The sequence below is a fragment of the Stegostoma tigrinum genome, chromosome 29, assembly GCF_030684315.1.
Source record: "Stegostoma tigrinum isolate sSteTig4 chromosome 29, sSteTig4.hap1, whole genome shotgun sequence".
Classification (NCBI taxonomy): domain Eukaryota; kingdom Metazoa; phylum Chordata; class Chondrichthyes; order Orectolobiformes; family Stegostomatidae; genus Stegostoma; species Stegostoma tigrinum.
In genome coordinates this window covers 27,274,294-27,296,693 of record NC_081382.1, presented here as the reverse complement: position 1 = coordinate 27,296,693, position 22,400 = coordinate 27,274,294, and the positions used below count along the sequence as shown (strand labels likewise).

General features: G+C 39.8%; 1 protein-coding gene across 5 annotated transcripts in view; it reads right to left on the bottom strand.

Moving 5' to 3' along the window:
• Positions 1-22,400, bottom strand: part of pbx3b (pre-B-cell leukemia homeobox 3b) — a 227,389-nt gene that overhangs the window by 150,849 nt on the left and 54,140 nt on the right. The gene's annotated exons all lie outside the window — the stretch shown is intronic.

Here is a 22,400-nt window from a genome sequence, read left to right as displayed (position 1 = left end):
CACATTAAAGTTACCACTATCAGAGAATGTCTGATGAGAGAACATAAAACTTTGGACAATTATTTATTTTCTCTATTGAAGCAACATTCCACAAAACCTCAGCCTAGAAAATAAAAAAAAACTAGAGCTCGGAACAGCTGGCAAGAAATGAACTTCACTGCAGAGTGAAGCACCAGCTCCCAAACTGCCCCAAGCGTGGCTGCTTTGCCAAGGCAGTAAACAGCTTTTATCAGCAATAATGATGGCATAATCCCAGCTAAAGAGGAATGTAACATATGGCAGCAGCCTTCCAAATATGATCCCAACAAAGTAGGGGGCATTTTTATTACAACGTCCACTTGCAGAAAATCTGCCAGTTTTTTTTTAAACAGGTTATCATCTTCACTGTTTGAATTGAATGTGGCACTTGGGAGTTTTTAATAACGAGTTCATTTTTTTCTAAAAGGGTGGAAAGAGAATACACATCCCAACAGATCGAGAAACCATAAACAGCCTTTCAAATCCCCCAATGAAATCCACAATAGCATTTTTCAGACAAGGAATATTATGAAAATGATGAGTAACTTCTTCACTACACAGAAAGATTTGGGTGAAACATTTTAAATGAACAGAATTGCTGGTAGATCACATTAGCACAGTATTAAGTTCAGTGTGGGCAATGCTCACAATATCTCTGGAGCAAAGGAATTTATTATCATTATAACACTATGCCACTGATAATATATTTCACTGGAGTGTCTTTGGTTGTTGTAAGAGTGTTATATTTTATTATTTGTGGCATTTTAAATTTTTTTAATCAAGCCTAACTGAAAATGGTGAGAAGTGGTTTCAGTATTTTGGTAAAAATTCAGAATATTTAACTGCGTGGCTTTTCAAAACCAGTTCGATGCTTACAAAATCATGTCAATTTGGAACAAGTAATGCTGTGCAACTTTCTACAATAGTTTCAGAAATAGCAGGAACTGCAGATGCTGGAGAATGAGTTAACAAGATGTAGAGCTGGATGAATACAGCAGGCTAAGCAACATCAGAAGAGCAGGAAGGGTGACATTTCGGGCGCAGGCCGAATAATCAGACTTTTTAAAGAGTTGAGAATAATCTGCTTAATAATCAGACTTTTTAAAAGAGTTGAGCAAACACCACAGGCTGTTTAACATATATACTCTCATATTATTGATATTGTATAATTAGTATACAACTCCTGTTTCCCATTAACAGGATTTAATTCAAAACCAAACCTTGACTGACGTTTCAATAGTCTTGGTTTAAATATCAGAATTTGAAAATGAATGTTTTTGAAGTACATGGAGGAAATTGGATGCCACTTGACAGAACTGAATTGCTAACACACAAAGACCATAAGACTATAAAACTGAAACAGAAGTAGACCATTCAGCCCATCGGTCTGATAATCCTCAAATGCATTTTCCCACCATTTCCCCACAATCCTTGATTCCCTTACTGATTAAAAATCTGTCTAATCTCATATATTTAACAGCTCAGCCACAACAGCTGTCTATGATAAATAATTCAAAGATTCACTTCTGCTGATAGAAGGAATTCTTCCTCATCTGTATTAAATCTATGACCCCTTATTCTGAGGTTATGCCCTCTGGTCTCAGATTCTGCCGTATATCTAACCCAACAAGTTCACAAAGAATCATGTAAGCTTCAATTGTTCTGAATACCAATAACGATAGGCCCAACCTCCTCAACCTCTCCTCATAAGACAGTCTTTCTATATCTGGTATCAGCCTGGTGAACCTTCTCTGGACTGCTTCAAATACCTGCAAATATATCACTCCTTAGATAATGGGCGCAAAACTGTTCACAATATTTCAGATGTGGTCTGACTGTTGCTTGTATAGTTTTAGCAAAATGTCCCTACTTTTTTATACTCCATTCACTTTGCAATAAAGGCCAACATTCCATTTGCCTTTCCAATTACCTCCTGAACTTGGATGCTAGCTTTTTGTGATTGAGGAATGAGGGCTCTTAAGTCCCTTCGTTCTACAGCTTTTGGCAATCCTTCTCCATTTGATTTGGTTTGATTTACTATTGTCACATGTACCAAGTTACAGTGAAAAGTACTATTTTGTGTGCTAACCAGACAAATCATGCCTCACCCAAGTACATCAGGGTAATAGAACAGAACACAGAATATAGTGTTACAGCTACAGAGAAGGTGCACAGAAAGATCAACTCTAATATATGAGCAGTCAATTCATAAGTCTAATAACCATGGGGAAGAAGCTGTTCTTAAATCTGCTGGTACATGTATTTGAACTTTTACATCTTTTGCCCAATGGAAGAGGTGAAAGAGAGTATAACCGGGATGGAAGGGGTCTTTGATTATGCTGGGTGGTTTCCCGAAGCAGCAGGAAGAGTAGACAGAGTCAACAGAAGGAATATTCAGCTCCTCTGCCAAAGTACACAATCTAACATATTCCCATATTATATTCCATCTGCCAAATATTATGAGAAATGGCTCAAAGTCAATAACAGGACATGCTATGAAAAACTGTAACGGTCAGTCTGTAATGGCTAAAAACTGGTACCTTAAATGGAATCAGTCCAAGCTGAGAAAAAGACGAGGAAGATCAAAAATGAAGTGTATGACTATATCTAGTCAGTCTTGGTCAAGCTCTTGTTGCATCTATAGTTAGCTCAATGAAGATAATTCACTGATTTTCAATGTGCAAATTTTGAGTTCATTCAAGACAGTCACGGCCTCAATCATGACAGAATAAGCTAGATGGAGAAAACAGCAGAAACAACTAGAAACCTTGCTCTCTTAAACTAATAGAAAATTATTGATCAGAGTTATCTTCTTTATTGAAGAACAATATTAGACAAACTCTAATACTGTAAAATAATAAAGAAAAATGGGTGAGACATGTTAATAGATGGAATGCAGACACAAAAAATGTGATCAATAATACTGCATATAACATGCAAAGATAATACAAAAATTACAAGCGATACATTTTTAAAATACAGGAAAGGTTTATGCTTGTCCTGAAGTTTTTTGCAGAGGTGTGGGAGATAGCTACGAGGTATACACCATTAGAACAACGTTTAAGGAAACTACAGTTGCAGACTGGTAGTTTGCATTGATAGCTATCTCTTAAAATCTATCAACTCTCTCAAAAAAAAATCTATCTTAGAAAGGAAAACAATTAACTGGGTACACATTGAAACTCCTATGGTCGCAACTCAAGTGTCAACACACACCCCTGAACAATAGTTCTCTACAGGCTTCACTTTCAAAACTCATAATTTGGTGTTAAATTAATGACCTATTCCGATGTTACAGACTTCTGTCGTCCAATTTTATTGAGGTTTACCACATTCATACCTTTGTCAGAAAAATCGGTCAAATACTGGGGAGCACGATCTCTACTAGGCAGTCTGGTCCAATAAGTGATGGTGAATTTTCATCTTTGTAAATTATTCATTTTGTCCATTCACACAACATTGCACGTAACCTCACTTAAGTTCAGATATATATCAACAGGGCGTAACTAATGTAATCCTCTTCCATAGATACCTAAATGTAATCATACTGATATGTGCGGGACAGCCACAACAAAGAAATCCTAATCCCAAATTATTTAACAACCAAATGATCTAACAATCCTATAATAAAGTGACCCGTTTATACTGAAATTCTGAACACTAATCTGCTATTGCTCAGTTCATAAAAAACTGAAAATGTGCTTCATAGATCAATGGAAACTAGTAGCTCCATTCATAAAGCACTTGATCTCTGTCGGCACACTGATTGAATCTCTTAATTACATTCTATTAAAAGCATTTATTGTAGTTTAGCTACAGAAAACTGTCAGTTTCAGCTCTACAACCATTTTCTGGGACTTGTAAGCAAGTAAACTTTAAGTTATGTTCAATGTTCAGTCTGTCAATGCAAAGAATGTTCTGTGGTGCTTGGGTTAATCTTTAAATAAAGCTTTTCATCACCATCAACAGGACTGCAAGAATTTCTGGATCAGCTCTGGAGTAGAATAAAATTCAAATATGCAACTTTTCCTGTTTCAGGAACTCATTATTTAATTGATTGATTTATAATCATATAATACCTGAGATATCTACCTTTTGTGGCAGAGAAATTACTTTTTAAAAGGAATTCACTTCATTGTTTTGTTAAATTCAAGACTTTGTACTATTCTAAGCAACTAATAAATTTTTTAAACATCAGTTTGAACAAAGTGGTAAGGTTTTACAAATCAAATTTTCCTACGTTGAATAAAATTTAAAGTAAGTGAAACCTGAAGTATTCAGCATGATGACTATTTCTAAATCCCACAAATTGAACAGTCTACCATGTCAAACATCTTGGTTAATCTATTCAGCTTTGGTGCTCCTAAGATGCTGCTTGGCCTGCTGTGTTCATCCAGCTACATACTTTGTTACCTTGGATTCTCCAGCATCAGCAATCCCCATTATCTCTGGTTAATCTATTCATTATGTTTTCCAAAGCAGAGTCCACACAATCTCTGTGTGAGATTGCCACTCCTCAGAAAATCCAGCGCATTAGACAGAGGTGCTTAATAATACAGGTTAAAAAGTACCTGAAGCAAAAATATTTGTTTGTTTGGTGTTTTTTGTCAACACTTCGAATTTGAGCACAGCAACCAAAAATGCTATGCTGAAGATCCCCCTTCTCATGCAGTCACGTAGCAGGCAAAGCAGAAATGCTGTAGACCTTGGCCATTATAACTAAAGACATGCCCAAAATGCAGTTTCCCTTCCTTCTTCATAGGCAGGGACCTGGAGGTGCCAGTGGGCAGGTTGGTGGAGATGAGGTCAGTCCTTTGTCCTGCAGAACACTAAAGGAGGCCACAGCAAAAGTCAGCATGTACCCAGATCGTAGCCTGGGTCAATGCTGTGTTCCAGAATGAAAGGAATATCCAGCATCCAGTTGAATTTTTGTGACATTCAACTGTTGGCCCCTTAACACTCCAACCAAATCAATCTCATACTTTGGACAACCTTGCAATGGTAGTTAGAGAAAAAGAGAAGAGATAGTTCAATTTTTCATCAACTGGTCTGTCACCATTATGAATATTTTGTGTTTTTGGATTTGAAATCAGAACAAAACAATTGTCAAGTTGAGATTGTTTGTTGCCATTCTATATGCAATAGAAATAATGGCTCTGATTTTCCACTGGTTAGGCAGTTTTTATGCCAGCATGATTGGGAGTCAAGCATTGGGACTCTATGTAATTCTCACTACAACACAAGTAAAAAGAATTGCCGAAGAAATTGAATTTGCTGCTGGGCAACTCCATTACGAATGGAACCCACTAGAAATCACCATGTAAAGCAGATACTTTGGAAGATTCCAATGAAGTAAAATAGTTCCTCGGGAAAAATTAAAACTATTGAATACAACAGTCTAACTCGTGAGTAACATTTTAACAGATCCCATACTTACCTCAAACACCAAACTACACCAACCTCAATCAACACATCCCTCAGGTGCTGATCCAACACCCACCCACCAGACCTAAACTAATCTGGACCTGACAACACCACTCCACTGAATCTAACTGGACATCTTCCACCCCGAACCTACTATCAACACCCTCCCTCTCTGAACTGTGGCCTGACAGACCCCAGGACATCACTCCCACTTTCCCTCTGACAGACAGAACCTGAACTGACCCTTTTTGGGACACTTTGCATTGGCTGGACCAGACTGGAGCCTTTTCCACGCCAGGCCCAAGTCAACACCCAAGCCCCAGTCCCACCCCAAGCCACATATGACTCAACTCTTCCCCATCAGACTGAGCCCCAATACCTCCCTTACACCAACCTGGTGCCTCGAGGACCCTTCTTCCACAGCCTGATTGACCATACTTACCTTGCCACCTTAAACCTTACCCACCTGGCACCCTACCTCCCATTCACCTGGCATCCTCTCTCCCCCCACCTGGCACCCTATCCCCGACATCTGGTACCCTTCCTTTGGTACCATGTCCCTTTCCCAGCTGGTAGCCTAATTACTTGGCACTCTACCCAGCTGGTATCCTCTACTCATCTGGCATCCTATATTTTGCACCCTAATCCCCTCCCCAATTTGCATCTTTCCCAACTGGCTTTCTACTTGCCTGGCAGCCTAATCTCCAAGCCATCTGGAACCCTATCCTCCCAGCAGTCTAACATCACAGACACCACATATACAGTTTCACAGCAGCTGTCAAAGTGTTTTCAGCACCTTTACATTCCACAATATGGCAGTTGACTGCTACATAAAGGGAGCAAAGTTTGTCTTTCTCGGACAGCTCTGTACTATAGAATAATTTCAGCACTGTGCAGCCCTGAGCAGAATCTCTACTCAGCAACACAGAGCTTCCCTCTTTCTCAAAAAAAGGGATGGATTTTCTGTGTGCGATTGCCTCTCCTCAGAAAACCTGGCCCATTAGACATAGGTGCTAAGTAATACAGGTTGAAAAGTACCTGAAGCCAAAATATTTGCTTGTTTAATGTTTTTTGTCAGCACTTTGAACTTGAGCACAGCAACCAAAAATGCTGTGCTGAAGGTCCCCCTTCTCATGCAGTCGCGTAGCAGGCAAAGCAGAAATGGTGTAGAACTTTACCATTATCACCGGAGACATGGCCCAAAAAGCAGTTTCCTTCCTGCTTCACAGACAGGGACCTGGCAGTGCCAGTGGACAGGCTGGTGCAGACGAGGTCAATCCTTGCTCCTGCAGACCGCTAAAGGAGGCCACAGCAAAAAACCTAGCCAGCATGTACCCAGATAATAGCCTGAGTCAATGCTGTGTTCCAGTAAAAAGGTTATTAATCTCCTGATTCGAAATGTTAACGCTGTTTCTATCTCCAAAGATGCTGCCAGACCTGTTGAGATTCTCTAGCACTTTCGACTTTTATTTCTACCATCTGCAGTATTTTGATTTTATCAAAATGATCTTTTTGACTCCATACATGTAAGCCTGCGTTTCTGTGTTTCCTAACTATTCACCTGGCATCCTCTCTCCCCCCACCTGGCATGGTATGACATGGTACCAAAGGAAGGGTTCCTAACTATTCACCGAGGACAGATCACCACCTCTCTGTTCCTGAATCACCATTAACTACTCTTCCATCTATTTCCATCAAACACAATCCCTCCTTTTGTCTCACGGCAGGAAAAATTATCCAGCCATTGGAATGATGTCTCCACAGCACCTTAAATTATCAACCTGTAATCCCTGGAATGCTTGCAATAGACTTGCAACTGTGGCCCAATTCCCTGTTTGCAAGGATCTGGGTCCCCGACTTTAGTAGAATCAAGTGCCTGATATATCATGGCTAACCTCCCTGAAATAGAATCAGATAGTTCAGTGATTTCCCACATGACAAGCCGCCTATTGCACCCTCAATGCTAAAAAGCAATGAAAACCACAAAGCCACAAAACTCGAAGTAAACGCAAGTTGACTGAATGCAAAGAAAGAAAGCTAAGAACCATAAGATGCATCCTCTGTAGATGCATGTTTCCCTCTGCGTAAAACAATATAGTAGAAGCATCAGGATAGTAAGAACTGCCAATGCTGGGGTCTGAGACTACAAGGTGTGGAGCTGGAGTAACACAGAAAGCCAGGCAACATCAGATGAGAAGGAAAGCTGACGTTTTGGTTCAGGGCCCTTCTTCAGAAATTTCAGAAAAAGGGTCCTGACCCGAAACATCAGCTTTCCTGCTCCTCTGATGCTGCCTGGCTTGCTGTGTTCCTCCAGCTCCATACTTAGTACAGGCATGCCAGGCTTAGGTGCACCTGTGCTCCAAAGTAAAGCACAGAAGATCTGAAGTGGTGTGTCGTTGGACCGAAATGATGTGCAGCTGGAAGTCTGCCACTGTCAAATTACATAGATGAAAGGTCACTGAGGATAGTGGCCATGGAGCATGTAGGAGCACTGCGGTGAAGACACAGTCCACTGATGGCTGGGATAGGCAAGTGGCGAGTTGCAACCACCAGTTACCCATATTGACTGATGTCAGCAAATTGCACCATCAAGTTTCTCAGGAGGGGAGAGGAAAATATGAAGTGACATATAAATAAGGGGAGTTAGACCAATAATAAGATGAAAATGCACAGAAATAAGGTCGTCAGCATTTAAAGCTTAAAAGGACAAACATCAGGAAAATATTTCTCGACATCAAGATTCTGACTTTTCTATTTTCGCTGTATTTTCCTAACTTTCTCACTGTTGCCACAGCAATCCAAGGATGGGAAAATTCTGCACAACATGTCATCTGGTGAGTCACTTTAGAATTTTCCTTCCAAGATTAGCATATTCCATCCAATGGTGATCATTTAATCATAAATAATTTAGTTTATTTCAAAGAGTAGGGTTCAATTTTTTTAAAAGTGCAGCTTGGAGCAGCATTATCAAAATGAAAATATTAAAAATCCAGTTCACTTGAAAATAACATAGTTTTGCATCACATTAAAATATGCTGCTGATATTGGCCATCACTAACATGGCGCATTCAGCTAGCATGTTTCCCTTCAATCAGACCATAAATTTCAAAACATGTACCTCTTGCAACATGCTATAATTTACATTTATCTGGTCTGTGAGATATTCACATGGAAAGTTCATGACATTTAATTTGATCAGCTGATATTTTAGGACTGCTTAATAGTCCATCTTGTCAGTCACTATGCTGGGTAACTGAGGACTGAATTTGGGAGGTTGTGCCAGTTCTGATGATGGCTGGAAAAGTTATGGAGGGCAGTCCCTTCAAGGGCTTAATTATGAGGGTCTTTTCCTACCTGAGCCGTAATTAAGACAACCAGGATTCATCCAAGGTCTTCGCCATGCAACAGAGGGCCTACTTTCATCAGTGTTAAATGCTAGCGGCTAGAAGAACAGCCCTTAAATGGCCCCAGCCCCCAGCCTCTATGAGGAGGGCCAATTTCTTCCATCCTTGCTGCTGACAGATTGTCATGACAACTGGAATGTGAGGGGCCCTCCAACACATGTCTCCTCTCAATGTCTTACAAGCCTCTAAGCCATGCCTAGAAGGGTTTAAAGTCTAGCCGTGAAAATCATCTCAAGATTTGTGTTTTGCTTTTAGATTCCATACACATTACTTCATGACATTCTACGTTTCTTATGCGATTGTTTAAAAGCAAGACTAGGGGACTGCGAAAATGACTTGAGTCAATACTAACCACAATGCAGATGAAGATCATGATTTTATTAAAGAAATATGAATTCTGGATAAACTGCTCAGCAATTTCAGGTCTTTAATCATCCTTTAATGTTGTCTAGTGATTTCTTTTGTAAGTAGTAATCTAAAAGAAATGGAATTTGAAAGATAAGAAAAACAGTGTTGTCATTATCGTAAAGAACAATTAAGACATTTGGACATCATTTTGAACTGGTATAAAAACTGGAAACTGCAGCATTTAAACTTGGGTGTCAAACACAATCCACTTCGATTTAATATGCTGAGTGAAACTGACAGTCATTGGTTTGATATCAATGTGTCCCACACAGAATTTTTTTTTTCCTTCTTAATGGTTGGTGATGGTTGCATTATGGCTTAATGGACGTGTTCCTGTTTGAGTGACTCACCTTTTCACATGAACTTCTTCATGGCAACTAAATGATACAGACAAAACACCATATAGAAATGGTCTTGAGTTGGATAGCTTTCTACTTAAAAAAAATTCTGCCAGTTCCTCTTCCTACTGTTGATGTTAATACGTTCAGGAATATGATCGAAAGTCTTCGACTTCGTTTTTAAATAAAAAGAACTGAAAAATAATAAAAAGGAAATAGTGAGCAAGTCAGTCTATCATTTGGCGACAATCAAGGTTACTGGAAGAAAAAAAATTATCCTTTGAGTAAATCAATCACCTCAAGAGATTGCACAGATTTTACTATACGTAGCCATAGGAATGCAAAGCACATACATGCATATTGAAATCAGAGAAGAGAAATATTAATTTTGAATTATTGCAAATTACACAAAAATACAAAATTCTTCCATCAAGGTACTCAGATGCAACACCAGACCATGTAACAAAATCCACAGGTCACAAAATGTGAGGAAAATAAACAAGAAAGCTTTAGTTTTTGTTTGAATTCCCTTACAGGGTATTCCAACAGAATAAACCGGCACCCGTTAACAAATTCCAAGCAATCTCTATGACATTGTAAAGGATGATTTTTCTGAATGACTAAAGTTTTTTTTTAATAACGAGATTGCCACTTGTGCGAAAAATGTCGATAGAAAAAATTCACTGAATTTGTTTAGTACACCAAACCTAGCACAAATATGATCATATCAGCTGTTGCAAAATATAGTTTCATATATTGATTGCAAGGAAAGCATTTACAAAAGTAAAAATAAAGTTTCAGAAGCATTTGAAGCCAATAAATGTCAGAGTTTAACTTTCACTTGGTGTGGCCAGATGAGAACAAACCTCAGCTTGGCACCTACACAGTGTAGCTACATGCTGGTCACTATTTCTTGTCAAGCCTGATTTATTGCCTCTATGCTGTTCAATTTCACATTTTGTCCTTGTCATATCCCCAGCTCATGATCATTCTGCACTGACCCTTGTAGGGCAGGCAGGGAATATTGATAAAACAATTATCTGCTCTGCGTTCATTTGATTTTCCATTTCAATTACGGATTGGATGAGGGGAAAGAGAAAGATTGCTGCATTGATTTTTTTCCCCTCTTACAATACAAAACAAAACTTACAGACTATCTTACTCATATACAATCATATGGCACTTTCAATATAATATATATATAAAACACATACGTGTACAAAGAAAGAGACACGCACGCATACACACACAACAATGCCATAATATTCTTCCTATTTATTCCCTGCTGCTTCTTTTTGTTGCACATATTGTTTTTCTTCATACATATCATTTGAGTCAAGGGTCTGGGTACACCAGAACCAATAGACCTGTCTGTAGATGGCAACAGATTTGCCCCAGGAATCAACTATTATCATGTCTTTTAGATGGAGAAAGTGGACAGACACGTTTTCTCTCCCAAGGTGTAATACCCTACCATGAATCACTCCCACTAACAAATGATTATGGTTGTATTGACAGTCAAGTCATTCAAATACGTACAAATAATCAATTGGTTACGTTGAAGAAACTTAACTGTCATACATTAATGTATGTGAGAAATACCAATGCTAGGATAAAAGGAAATATTGAGGTTTGCTTAAAATGTAAACATCTATTAGAAATTCCTGACTGAGTCAAGGATATTACCATTGAGCTCAATACTAACATGCCTCACATAAAACCCAATTTGTCTCTCTGTTGTGGCTTCAAGACTCAAATCAAATATGTCATATAGATATACAGTATGGAAACAGACACTTCAGTCCAATTTATCCATGCCAACCAGAAATCCTAAATAAATCTAGTCCCATTTTCCAGCATTTGGCCCACATCCCTCTGAAGTTTTCTTATTCATATACTCATCCAGATTCCTTGGAAATGTTGTACCAAACTCCATCACTTCCTCTGAAAACTTATTACATACACACACCACCTTCTGCATGAGAAGTTGCCCTTTAGGTCCCTTTTAAATCTTCCCCCTCTCACCTTAAATATACACCCCTTAGTTTTGGACTCGCTCATCCCAGGGGAAAGACCTTGTCAATTTATCCATTCCATGCCCCGTATGATTTCACTATAAATATAAACTGTCCTCTCAGTCCTGATGAAGAGTCACAAGCCAAACTGTTGACTCTCCTGCTGCCTAACCTGCTAAGTTCCTCCAGCTTCACACTGTCCTGATGCAAAATACTCATTTAGTATCTCCCCCATCTCCTGCGGTTCCACACATAGGTGGCCTTGCTAATGTTTAAGGGGCCTTATTCTCTCCTCAGTTACCTTTCTGTTCTTAATATATGTGTAGAATTCCTTTGGATTCTCCTTAGACCTATCTGCCAAAGCTATCTCATGTCTTCTTTTTGCCTTCCTGATCTCCATCCTAAGTATACACCCACGGCTTTTATAATCTTCTAGGAAATCACTCGACTTGTGCTGTCTACACCTGACATGTGCTTACTTCTTTCTCTTGACCAAAACCTCAATTTCTCTAGTCATCCAGCATTCCCTAGACCTGCCAGCATTGCCCTCCAGCCTAACAGGGACATACCGTGTCTGACTCTCATTATCTCATTTTTGCAGGCTTCCAATTTCCTAGCCTTCTCTTTACCTGCAAACATCCGTCCCAATTAACCTTTCAAAGTTCTTGCATAATACCATCAAAATTGGCCTTCCTCCAATTTACAACTTGAACTTTTAGATCCAGTCTATCCTTTTCCATCGCCATTTTAAAACATTAAGTTGTCAGTCTTGTCCACCCTGAGCCACGTATCTGTAACTGCTATGATATCCCAGTCTCATGTTCCTAACCAAGCCTGGAATTCATCTGCATACCTATTAGGTCTCTTGCATTGAAACAAACGCAGATTAATTTATCAATCCAGCCTCATTCTCTACTTTGTTCCTGCCTGCCCTGTCTGTTTGACTTACTCGTTCTCCTACCTGTACCAGTCTCAAAGAGCAGGGTGCCGCACATCCCACCATTACTAGTTTAAATCCACCCGAGCAGCTCTAGCAAATCTCCCTGCCTGTATATTAGTCCCCTTCCAATTCAAGTACAATCCATCTTTCTTACACAGGTCACTTCTACCTCAGAAGACATTCCAATGATCCGGCAACATGAGTTCTTCTCCCCTGCACCAGCTTCTCAGCCACACATTCTTGTGCTCTATCCTTCTATTCCTCCCCTCACCAGCTCAAGGCACCAGGAGTAATCCAGAAATTACTACCCTTGAGAACCAACATTTTAAATTCCTGCCTAACTTGCTATATTCTCTCCTCAAAATCTCATCCTTTTCTCTTCCTATGTTGTTAGTTCATATGTGTACAACAATCTCCTGCAGGCTCTCACCCCTCTGAGAAAATTCTGCACTCTCTGCAAAATATTTTTGATCTTGGGTCCAGGGAGGCAACACACCATTCTAATGTCTGATTGTCAGCTGCAGAATTGTCTGTTTCTGCCAGAGTCCCCTATCACAATTGATCACTTGGAACCTGGCCTACTCCTCATTACATTAGAGCCAGTCTCGGTGCCAGAAACCTTGCTGTCAGAGCTACATTCCCCTGAGAGTCCATCACTCCTTCCATTTTCCAAAACAACATACTTGTTTGAGATGAGGACAGCCACAGGAGACTCCTGCACTACCTGCCTCCCTCTCTATGTTTCCTGGAGGTAACACAACTACCTGACTGTATCTTTGGTTTATCTCTCCCTCCCTGTAACTGCCATCCATCACACTCCCAGCTCCTGTAAAGTCCTCATTGCCTCTAACTGCAGCTCCAACCAATCCAAGCAACCCAATAGGATTCACAATCAAACACACTTCCTGCAGACATATTAGTAAACTCTCCCTAATCTCCCACATTGAACAGGAAGAGCACAACACTCAATCTCAACACTAAAGGCCATCTTTGCAGCTTAACAATCTACAGACAGAGAAAACAGCAAGTTCTACTGCTCCAGAAACACTGCTCCAGGCTGGTTTATCACTAATGTTTTGAAATTTTTAAATCAGGAGACAGATCTCAGTAATTACATATAATAAAAAAAACCAACTCCACTCACTATTATAGATTTGCAAAGGAAAAAAAAACAGGAATGTTACATTTTAAAAAGCCACTTAGCCGCTCCCCTGCTCTGAGCTCCTATAAACCAGGTTTCTCCAAGGTCAGCTGTGAATTTCGCTGCTTGTTTATTTTTCTTAGAATAAACTCTGATACCAGAGATATCTGAAACCAAACAGCAAAGGCAGCTGCTATGCAGGGCCACTGCTGGGTTAGATAGCAATGCAGGTTTCTCTCTCCGTTTGAATCACTTCCCATGTGGTCACCACCTTTGTCTCCTTTCTTCCTTTTTAAAGTGCCATTATTTTGATCTTTTTCCTCCCAAAGTTCCAAAACAATGCAACAGCTTGTAAAACAGTAATTACTACTCTAAGAATTCAACACTGAAAATAACTCAAACAAAAAAGGCAGCTCTTCCAGCCACAATTTTTTCTCATTCTCCATCTTGGGTTGCACAAAAGTAAAATTAAGCGGTGTGCCGCAAGGATCAGTGCTGGGTCCACTGCTTTTTGTCATCTGTATAAATGATTTGGATGTGAACATAGGAGGTATGGTTAGTAGGTTTGCAGATGACACCAAAATTGGTGGTGTAATGGACAGTGAAAAAGGTCATCTCAGATTACAATGGGACCTTGATCAGAGGGGCCAATGGGTCAATGAGTAGCAGATGGAGTTTAATTTAGATGAATGTCAGATCTTGTATTTTGGTGAGGCAAATCAGGGCAGGTCTTTACCTTTACTAGTAAAGTCCTCAGGAGTGTTACAGAACAAAGAGACATTGGGGTGCTGATGCACAGTTCCTCAAAAGTGGAGTCGCAGGTAGACAAGGTAGAGAAGGTGTTTGGTGTGCTTGCCTTTATTGGTCAGTGTATTGCATATAGGAGTTGGGATGTCATGTTGCAGGTGTACAGGATATTGGTTAAGCCACTTTTGGAATACTGCATTCAATTCTGGTCTCCCTGCTATGGAAAAGATGTTGTGAAACTTGAAACGGTTCAGAAAAGATTGACAAGCATGTTGCCAGGGTTGGAGGATTTGAGCTACAAGGAGAGGGTGATCAGGCTGGGCTATTTTCCTTTGAGCAGAGGCTACGGGTGACCTTATAGAGAATTTTTAAATCATCTGTCATGTGAACAGGATGAATTGCCAAGGTCTTTTTCCCAGGGTTGGGAAGTCCAAAATTAGAGGACTTAGGTTTCAGGTGAGAGGGCAAGATTTAAAAGGGACTGAGGGGCAAAATTTTCACGTAAAGGCTGGTGCATGTATGGAATTGGCTGCCAGAAAAAGTGGTGGAGACTGGTACAATTATAATACTTAAAAGGCATCTGGATGGGTCCATGAATAGAAAAGATTTAGAGGGGCATGAGCCAAATACTAGCAAATGGGACTACATTAATTTAGGATACCTGGTTGGCACGGACGATTTGGACTGAAAGGTCTATTTCTATGCTGTATCTCGATGATTCTCCTACGTTGCTTTCTTTGTTATAGTGCTCCTGTGTAGTCCTACCTGCAATACAGCTGGTGAAAGACTGTCCATCTTCAGTACAAGAGATTGCAGATCGCCTTGCAGAAAGACTTATAAGTAGCTCCAGAAAAATGCAGTTGCATACTGAGTCACTTTAACTTGCGTAGCAGCAATGCTGGCTATCTGTACAGCAGACAATAAGAAAGGCATTGGAAAAGTTGCAGGACTGGCATGAATGAAAGCCAACTTCCTGAGGGATCGCAGAAGTACATGTTCCATGATGTCATTGACATTCTCCTGAGCTGAGGCCTCAGCAAGCCTACCAATCTATTGGTAAACAGATCGCTGGACTGGAAGACCCTACAAGATCTTTGAACATCGTAATCCAATGCCATGATTCAATAACTTGATTCAATTCATCTGAAAACAGTCAGCAGTCCAGCTTTGTGAATGTGTCGGTCATCATTTGCTCACACACATCCAATGAATTAGAAACAACCCTTGTTTAAAGAATTCTGTAACATTTCACAGACTAGTAGAATTTACATCTATAACTATGATTTCTGGTGTGGATTACTAATTGAAAATTACCTACCAAGGCAATTGGCAATGGCCAAGTAGCAAAATAAATAATCTGAAGTCAAACAAAGCCAGAATATAATCAACATTTCTAATGATCACTAGTGGCCAAAGCCGAGGAGCACATCACCCGTCCCATCATCTGTAGGGCACCAAAAATCACATGAATAAGAATATTATAAATCACTGTTCTCTACATTTTATTCCAGAATGGACACAGGGAAAATGTTGCATGAGCCATATTTCTGTTGTCATTTTAGGCGCTGACATTTGCAGCAATATTTGAGTTAGCTTTTAATCAGCTTAACCAATATCCAACCAAAATTGGACAAAAATTTACATGAAGGCAAAAGCCTCTGTCCAGTCTGCATCAGAAACACCAAGTACATGACAGGACTCGTCATTTATGACATGGAATTATTTTGTTGCCTGTTCTGACCATCGTAATGATTCCATATTTTTTGTTATACCTTGGGATTGAAATTGGCTTTTTCAAGCACAATACCAATTTACTGATGGGTCAGAATGCTACAAAGCTATGCTGGCATCAGTACAACTGCCAGCTTTGAGGGATCCTTCTTACACATCCCAGGCAATCACCCAAAACACGTGTTGAGCACATTAAATATGCAAATTATAAATTTAATAACTGCAGAACAACATCAACTAGAGATTAGTTGGCAACAAGCAGCTAGAAGTTAGATTTTCTTCAACAACTCATGGGCTGTTTTAGTTTTAAAATACTCTCTTTAAAAGTCCATGCCGAACCTCATCTTTCACCTCTAAGCTGACCACATGCACACACCACCCCAACCGCACCCTTATTTTCTCACACCATGACTTATCTTACACCATCCGCAAGAGGCAGATGGCTAGACAATGAGTTTTACACAAGTCTATACAGTCATTAAGTATGCTGGTAAAACCTGAGGACCAATTTTCAACTGTCTTTGGACCCACATACCAATGATACAGGAGCACATTTGAGCTTGAACTCAAGTAAAAACGTGATACATGTGGTAATTCCAGTAATTAGGTACATTTCACTTGATAAAAAACTAGATTCAACATCAATGCTTTCAGTGTTCCCATATCTAATTCTGATACCTACATACACCTTAGAAGAGTGTTTATTGGCACCATTTGTGCTTCATAAAGAACCTTCAGATGAAAGAAATCAATTTCAATGTTATTACTTCTAACCTTTTCAGATGAGTTTTTGTTGGGTTTATCATCATTATTTTAGCTTAGACAATAAAATCTTCATACCACTAGAAAACTTAACATACTCAAAAACAAAAAATTCTCTTTGAGAATACGAGATTACTTTGGATATTTTGTTACCTCTTAGTTCTCTTCAAATATGAGCTCATGACAGAAATAGCCCAGCAACTGGCTAACTGCAAGGAAAAGGAAACACTCTCACAACTGAAGTCAAAGAAGATATTATAAAAGGGTAGCATGCTCTTGACTGTGTTAGTTGGCTGGCTCGTTTGTGATGTAAAGTAATACCAACATGGGCTCAATTCCTACACCGGCTTAGGTTACCATTAAGGATTTTCCTTCTCAATCTCTCCACTAAGACAGCAGATCTGTGTGTGGTTGTTCTACTTTTATAAAGGTTTAAGCAAGAATTTTCCTTTCATTATGGAAAATGTTGCATCTTATGTCAGGAGGTTAACCTGATTACCAACCCTTCTGTAAACGCTTAATAAGAAAAATTATACCACAAATTTCAAAATAAAAATGTAAAAGTTCAAAGTAATTTAAACCTGTTAGTATGCTATTTCGACTCAGTGGTTTAACAATTCAACAATCAGCAGAAACAGTGCTGTACCTGCAATTTTTCATTATGGTTCAGTGCACGTTACCGCTCACAGGCATTTTCACACAGCCAACCTGAAGGAAGTTCAGCTTTTGATCAATGTTTACCGTTCCTGTAATAGTGTTTCAGGAAACAGTCCCAAGTCTCTGAGTCATAAGGTACAAATGCCGATTCTCCTAAACCTCTTGTACTTTTCCAAGGCCTGGATTATATTCTGCCACAACACAGCAATTAAAGTGATGCACCAGCTAAGGTAATGAGCCATAATGATCTTTCTCAGTATCACTCATCTCCTGCATTCCATTTATAAAATCTTTATTCATTCACAGCTGCCCCTTTAAAACTAGGCCATAAACACTTGTGAATTTAGCTCATAAAAACAAGCCACTATATAATAGAATTTCACACTCTGCTGTTTAGTATGAAGGGGACATTTAATTTGCATGAAAAATTCACTGTTCAACACCAAGTACATTGGTCCTTTACAAATCAAACATTTTTTAAAGAGTTTTTTTTAATATTAACTTTCCTTATGCCAAACAATGCAGTCCTTTCATATTAATGAAAATTCAATTTTCTTTATTACCCTGCTTTGAGACAGAAATGAGAATTCATAGTTTTTCTTCCAAATAAATTCACATTGAGGAGCAATCTTACTGAAGCCCGGTGTTTCTCTTCACTGTTGAATTTGCTGCACTTGATCTTCCATCTCAAGCACTTCAAGACTGAAATTTCACTTCAATCTCACCTCATCTCTCCATACTACATTAACCCATGGCAATTGCCTTCCAAATGACCCCATTAAGCTGTAATTGCCTCAGCAGGCCTGCACTCTCACTTGTAATTCTGTACCTCTCATCTCCCAGACGTATCTTAGCATCATCTGATCTTCTGATTCTCTTCACTGAACTCAGCTTATGACCCCTGTGCAACAATCGAATTGGCCAGCAAAAATCCAACCCTGTAAGTATTTTTCCCCATTCTTCAGAGCATCAGGACCTAATACAGAAAATCAGCAATCCAGAATGTTATTACATGTTTTTGACAAAATAAATACAATTTTGGAAAATTCTATCTTTCAATGAGCGCAGAATTTACAAGCTCTGCTGATAAGTAATTGCAACTGACATATTCATTAGTTCTAAAGGTTTCATTCTTCTGAGCCTTTTTTTGTCCCAATCATTTAACTTACACTGTGCACTAACAAACAAACAATAGAAGGAAATAATAATTCTGGTGCAGATTCAACTGACTGCAAGATATCATACCTGAAGAGTTGACCAAAAGCGGCTGGCATGGCCTGCATTACTTCAATATGGGGTAAATACGTAAACTCCTTGGGAGCCAAAAATAATTTGCTGCATGGCTGATTTTTTTGGGCTGAATGTAGAACAATGCACCACTGCTGCTGATCTTGTAAACAAAAAATTTTTGTTAGCTTGATTTACATTTACAGAGGGATTTTAAGCTGGAGACATGTTCATTGGGATAGTATGGAAAACAAGGGGTAAAGTACAGGCCAGAGAGAAGTTGGTTGATGCTGAAACTGGTGACGGAATTGTCCAACTCCCCATAATAAGTCAAATCAAACGATATCAAAACAACACAATTGCTGGTAATCAACTCAAGAATAGAGGTTGCATTATTGTGTTATTAAAACCAGAAATGCTCACAAGTCGAAAGAAAGTCCAGGCCACACAAAGTCTCAAATTTCAGCATGAATAAGTCATTGCTCTGGTTTACGATGAGATCAAATGTACAAATTAGGAGCAGGGATAGGTTATTGATCAGCCCAAGCCTGCTCCACCATTCAACGTCATGGTTGCCTTAATTTAGCCTAAACTCCACTTGCCAACTTACCCCCAGTATCCTTTAATGCCTTGGTAGTCAATAATCTATCTACCTCTGACTTGAAAATATTCAATGACCAGGCCTCCATCACTTTCTGAGGCCAAGTCAGAAGTCACATGACACCAGGTCATAGTCCAACAGGTTTATTCGAAACCACAAGCTTCGTCACATGAATTGAAGGCATGCCAACACAGAATTTGTGGGCAGAGAGATCAAAAGATTGTACAAATAAGTGGAGTGTCGACAGGCTGAATAACAAGTCTCAGCAGGTGATCTCAAGTGTCAGACAATGTAAGTGAAGTATTAACAGCTGAACTGCAAGTGAAGGAATGACACATGATCTGATTAATTGAGGCAGAGAGAGATAATTACAAAAATTTAAAATAAAATGGTGCTACAGACAAACCAAATGGCTGGAATGACGTGTCAGGTAAAACAGTCGCATACGGAGTGTCTAACCAAAGTAACAAGTAATCCAAAACTGTACAAACTAATTAAGGTAGCGAGACCCTAACAAATTTTCAAGGCAATAGGTCACAGAATTTTAAAAGCCGATTGTACAAATGCAGAAGAGTGTGGTGGGGTTGCTTGTAGCATGACATGAACCCAAGATCATGGTTGAGGCCGTCTTCATGGGGTACGGAACTTGGCTATCAGTTTCCACTCAGCGATTCTGCGTTGTGTATCTCGAAGGCCCCCTTGGAAGATGCTTACCCGAAGATCGGAGGCTGAATGTCCTTGACTGGTGAAGTGTTCCCCAACTGGGAGAGAACATTCCCGTCTGGCAATTGTTGCACGGTGTCCATTCATCTGATGTCATAGCATTCACTTACTATTCAGCCGTTGACGCTTTACTCACACCGTCTGACACTTTCGATCACCTGCCGAGACTTGTTATTCAGCTTGTCGACACTCCACTCACACCATTTGTACTATCTTTTGATCTCCCTACTCATAAATTCTATGTCTGTGAGCTTCCCTTCACTTCACCCGACGAAGCTTGTGATTGCGAACAAACCTGTTGAACTATAACCTGGTGTCGTCTAATTTCTGACGTTGTCCACCTAAGTTCAACACTGGCACCTCCACATCATGACTTTCTGAGGAACAGAGCCTCAGCCACATACATGAAAGAAAATGCTTTTCCTCATCTCTGTCATAAACTAGGAGAACCTTATTTTTAAACTGTGGCCATAGTCTATTATCTACCACAAAGGGAAATATACTTTCAGCATCCAGCCTGTCAAGTCCACTCTGTATATATTCTGTTTCAATAAGATTGCCTCGCATTCTTCTAAGCTTGAAAGGATAAAGGCCCAATCGGTCCAACTTTTCTTTACACTGTAACACCTGTCAGTCCCAGGAATCAGTCAAGACAGCCTTTTCTGAGCTGTTTTAATACAATTTTGTCCATTCTTAAGTAAGCAGATCAATATACAAAGAAGGACACACTAAAACTACATTTATGACATTTAGCTCCTCCCTCGTTCTCCCAACTGCCCACTTTTTCTGGCACCGCTAAAAATAAAAATTCAATGGATCTTAAAGGGAGCACTGGGATCATAATGTGTCATTAACACACACATTACTACCACTGCAGTGCCTGTTGATTTAAATAACTGCAGCTCATGTCAAGTGCATTTTGAGTAGCTGCACCCCCAAGTTTCTACAGGATTGCATCACTTCAAGATAGCCTATACTACAGAAAGCCTGCATGCAGCTTTTAAAGGTTAAGTACGTTTAACAAGCTGTAAGAGCTACTGAGACAGAAAGAATTGGATAACCACTAAGAAAGCAAATAAGCACAGGCAGGCTGTGTAGGAGTCTCTGTGGCCATTCCACTCTCAAAGAAGTATACCATTTTGGATATTTTTGGGAGAATGGCCTCTCAGGGCAAAGCGGCAGCAGCCAGATCAAAGGCACTACAACTGGCACTGTTGTACAGCAGGGAGGATCAAACTGTAGGCGAGCAGTAGTGATAAAGGACTCTCTGGTTCGGGGCACAGAGAAGCATTTATGTGGCTGCAAGCAAGACTCCACGATGATGTGTTGCCTCTCTGGTGCCAGGGTCAAGGACATCTCTGAGTGGGCACAGATTATTCTGAAGGGGAAGGATAAGCAACCAGAGGTTGTGATCCATATTGGCCCCAACGACATAGGCAGAATGAGAGACGGGGTCCTGTAAAGAGTGTGAGTTAGGTATGAAGTTGAAAATCAGAAACTCTCAGGTTGTAATTGTGGGATTATTTCCTATGCCAAATGGGAGTTAGGCTTGGAATAAAATAGTATAGTTAAATATGTAGCTAAAGAGCTAGTTTAGGAGGGAGGACTTCAGATATGTGAATTATTGAGCTATCTTCTGGGGCAGGTGGGACCCATATAAGGACGGTTACACCTAAACTGGTGGGGCACCAATATCCCGTCAGAGCGGTATGCTAGTGCTACTTGGGAAGGTTTAAACTAGTGTAGTGGGGTGCGGGGCAGGAACCAGAGTAGTGGGTCAGCAAGTAAAATGACCAAAGAGGAGTCAGTGTCTAAGGCCAGTAAGACTAAGGGGAAGAACAGACAGGGAGAGGTTACTGAACACTACGAGATGACCGGGCTGAAGTAAATTTGTCTTAATGTGAGGAGTAGCACCAGTAAGGCAGGTGAACTTCGGACTTGGATTAATACAAAATACTATGATGTTGTAGCTATTACAGAAACTTAGTTGAAAGAGACAGAGATAAGACTGGCAGCTTAACATTCCAGGATTTAGACATTTCAGGCATGGTAGACAGAGGTATAAAAAAGGTGGAGAGGTGATTAGGGAAAATATTACAGCTGTACTGAGGGAGGGCACATTGGATGGTTCATCCAGTGAGGCCATAAGAGTATAACTGAAGAATAGGAAGGGTAAAATCACTTTGATGGGATTGTACTACCGGCTTCCTGACAACCAGCGGGTGCCAAAGGAACAGGTATGTGGACAGGTTATGGAAAAATAT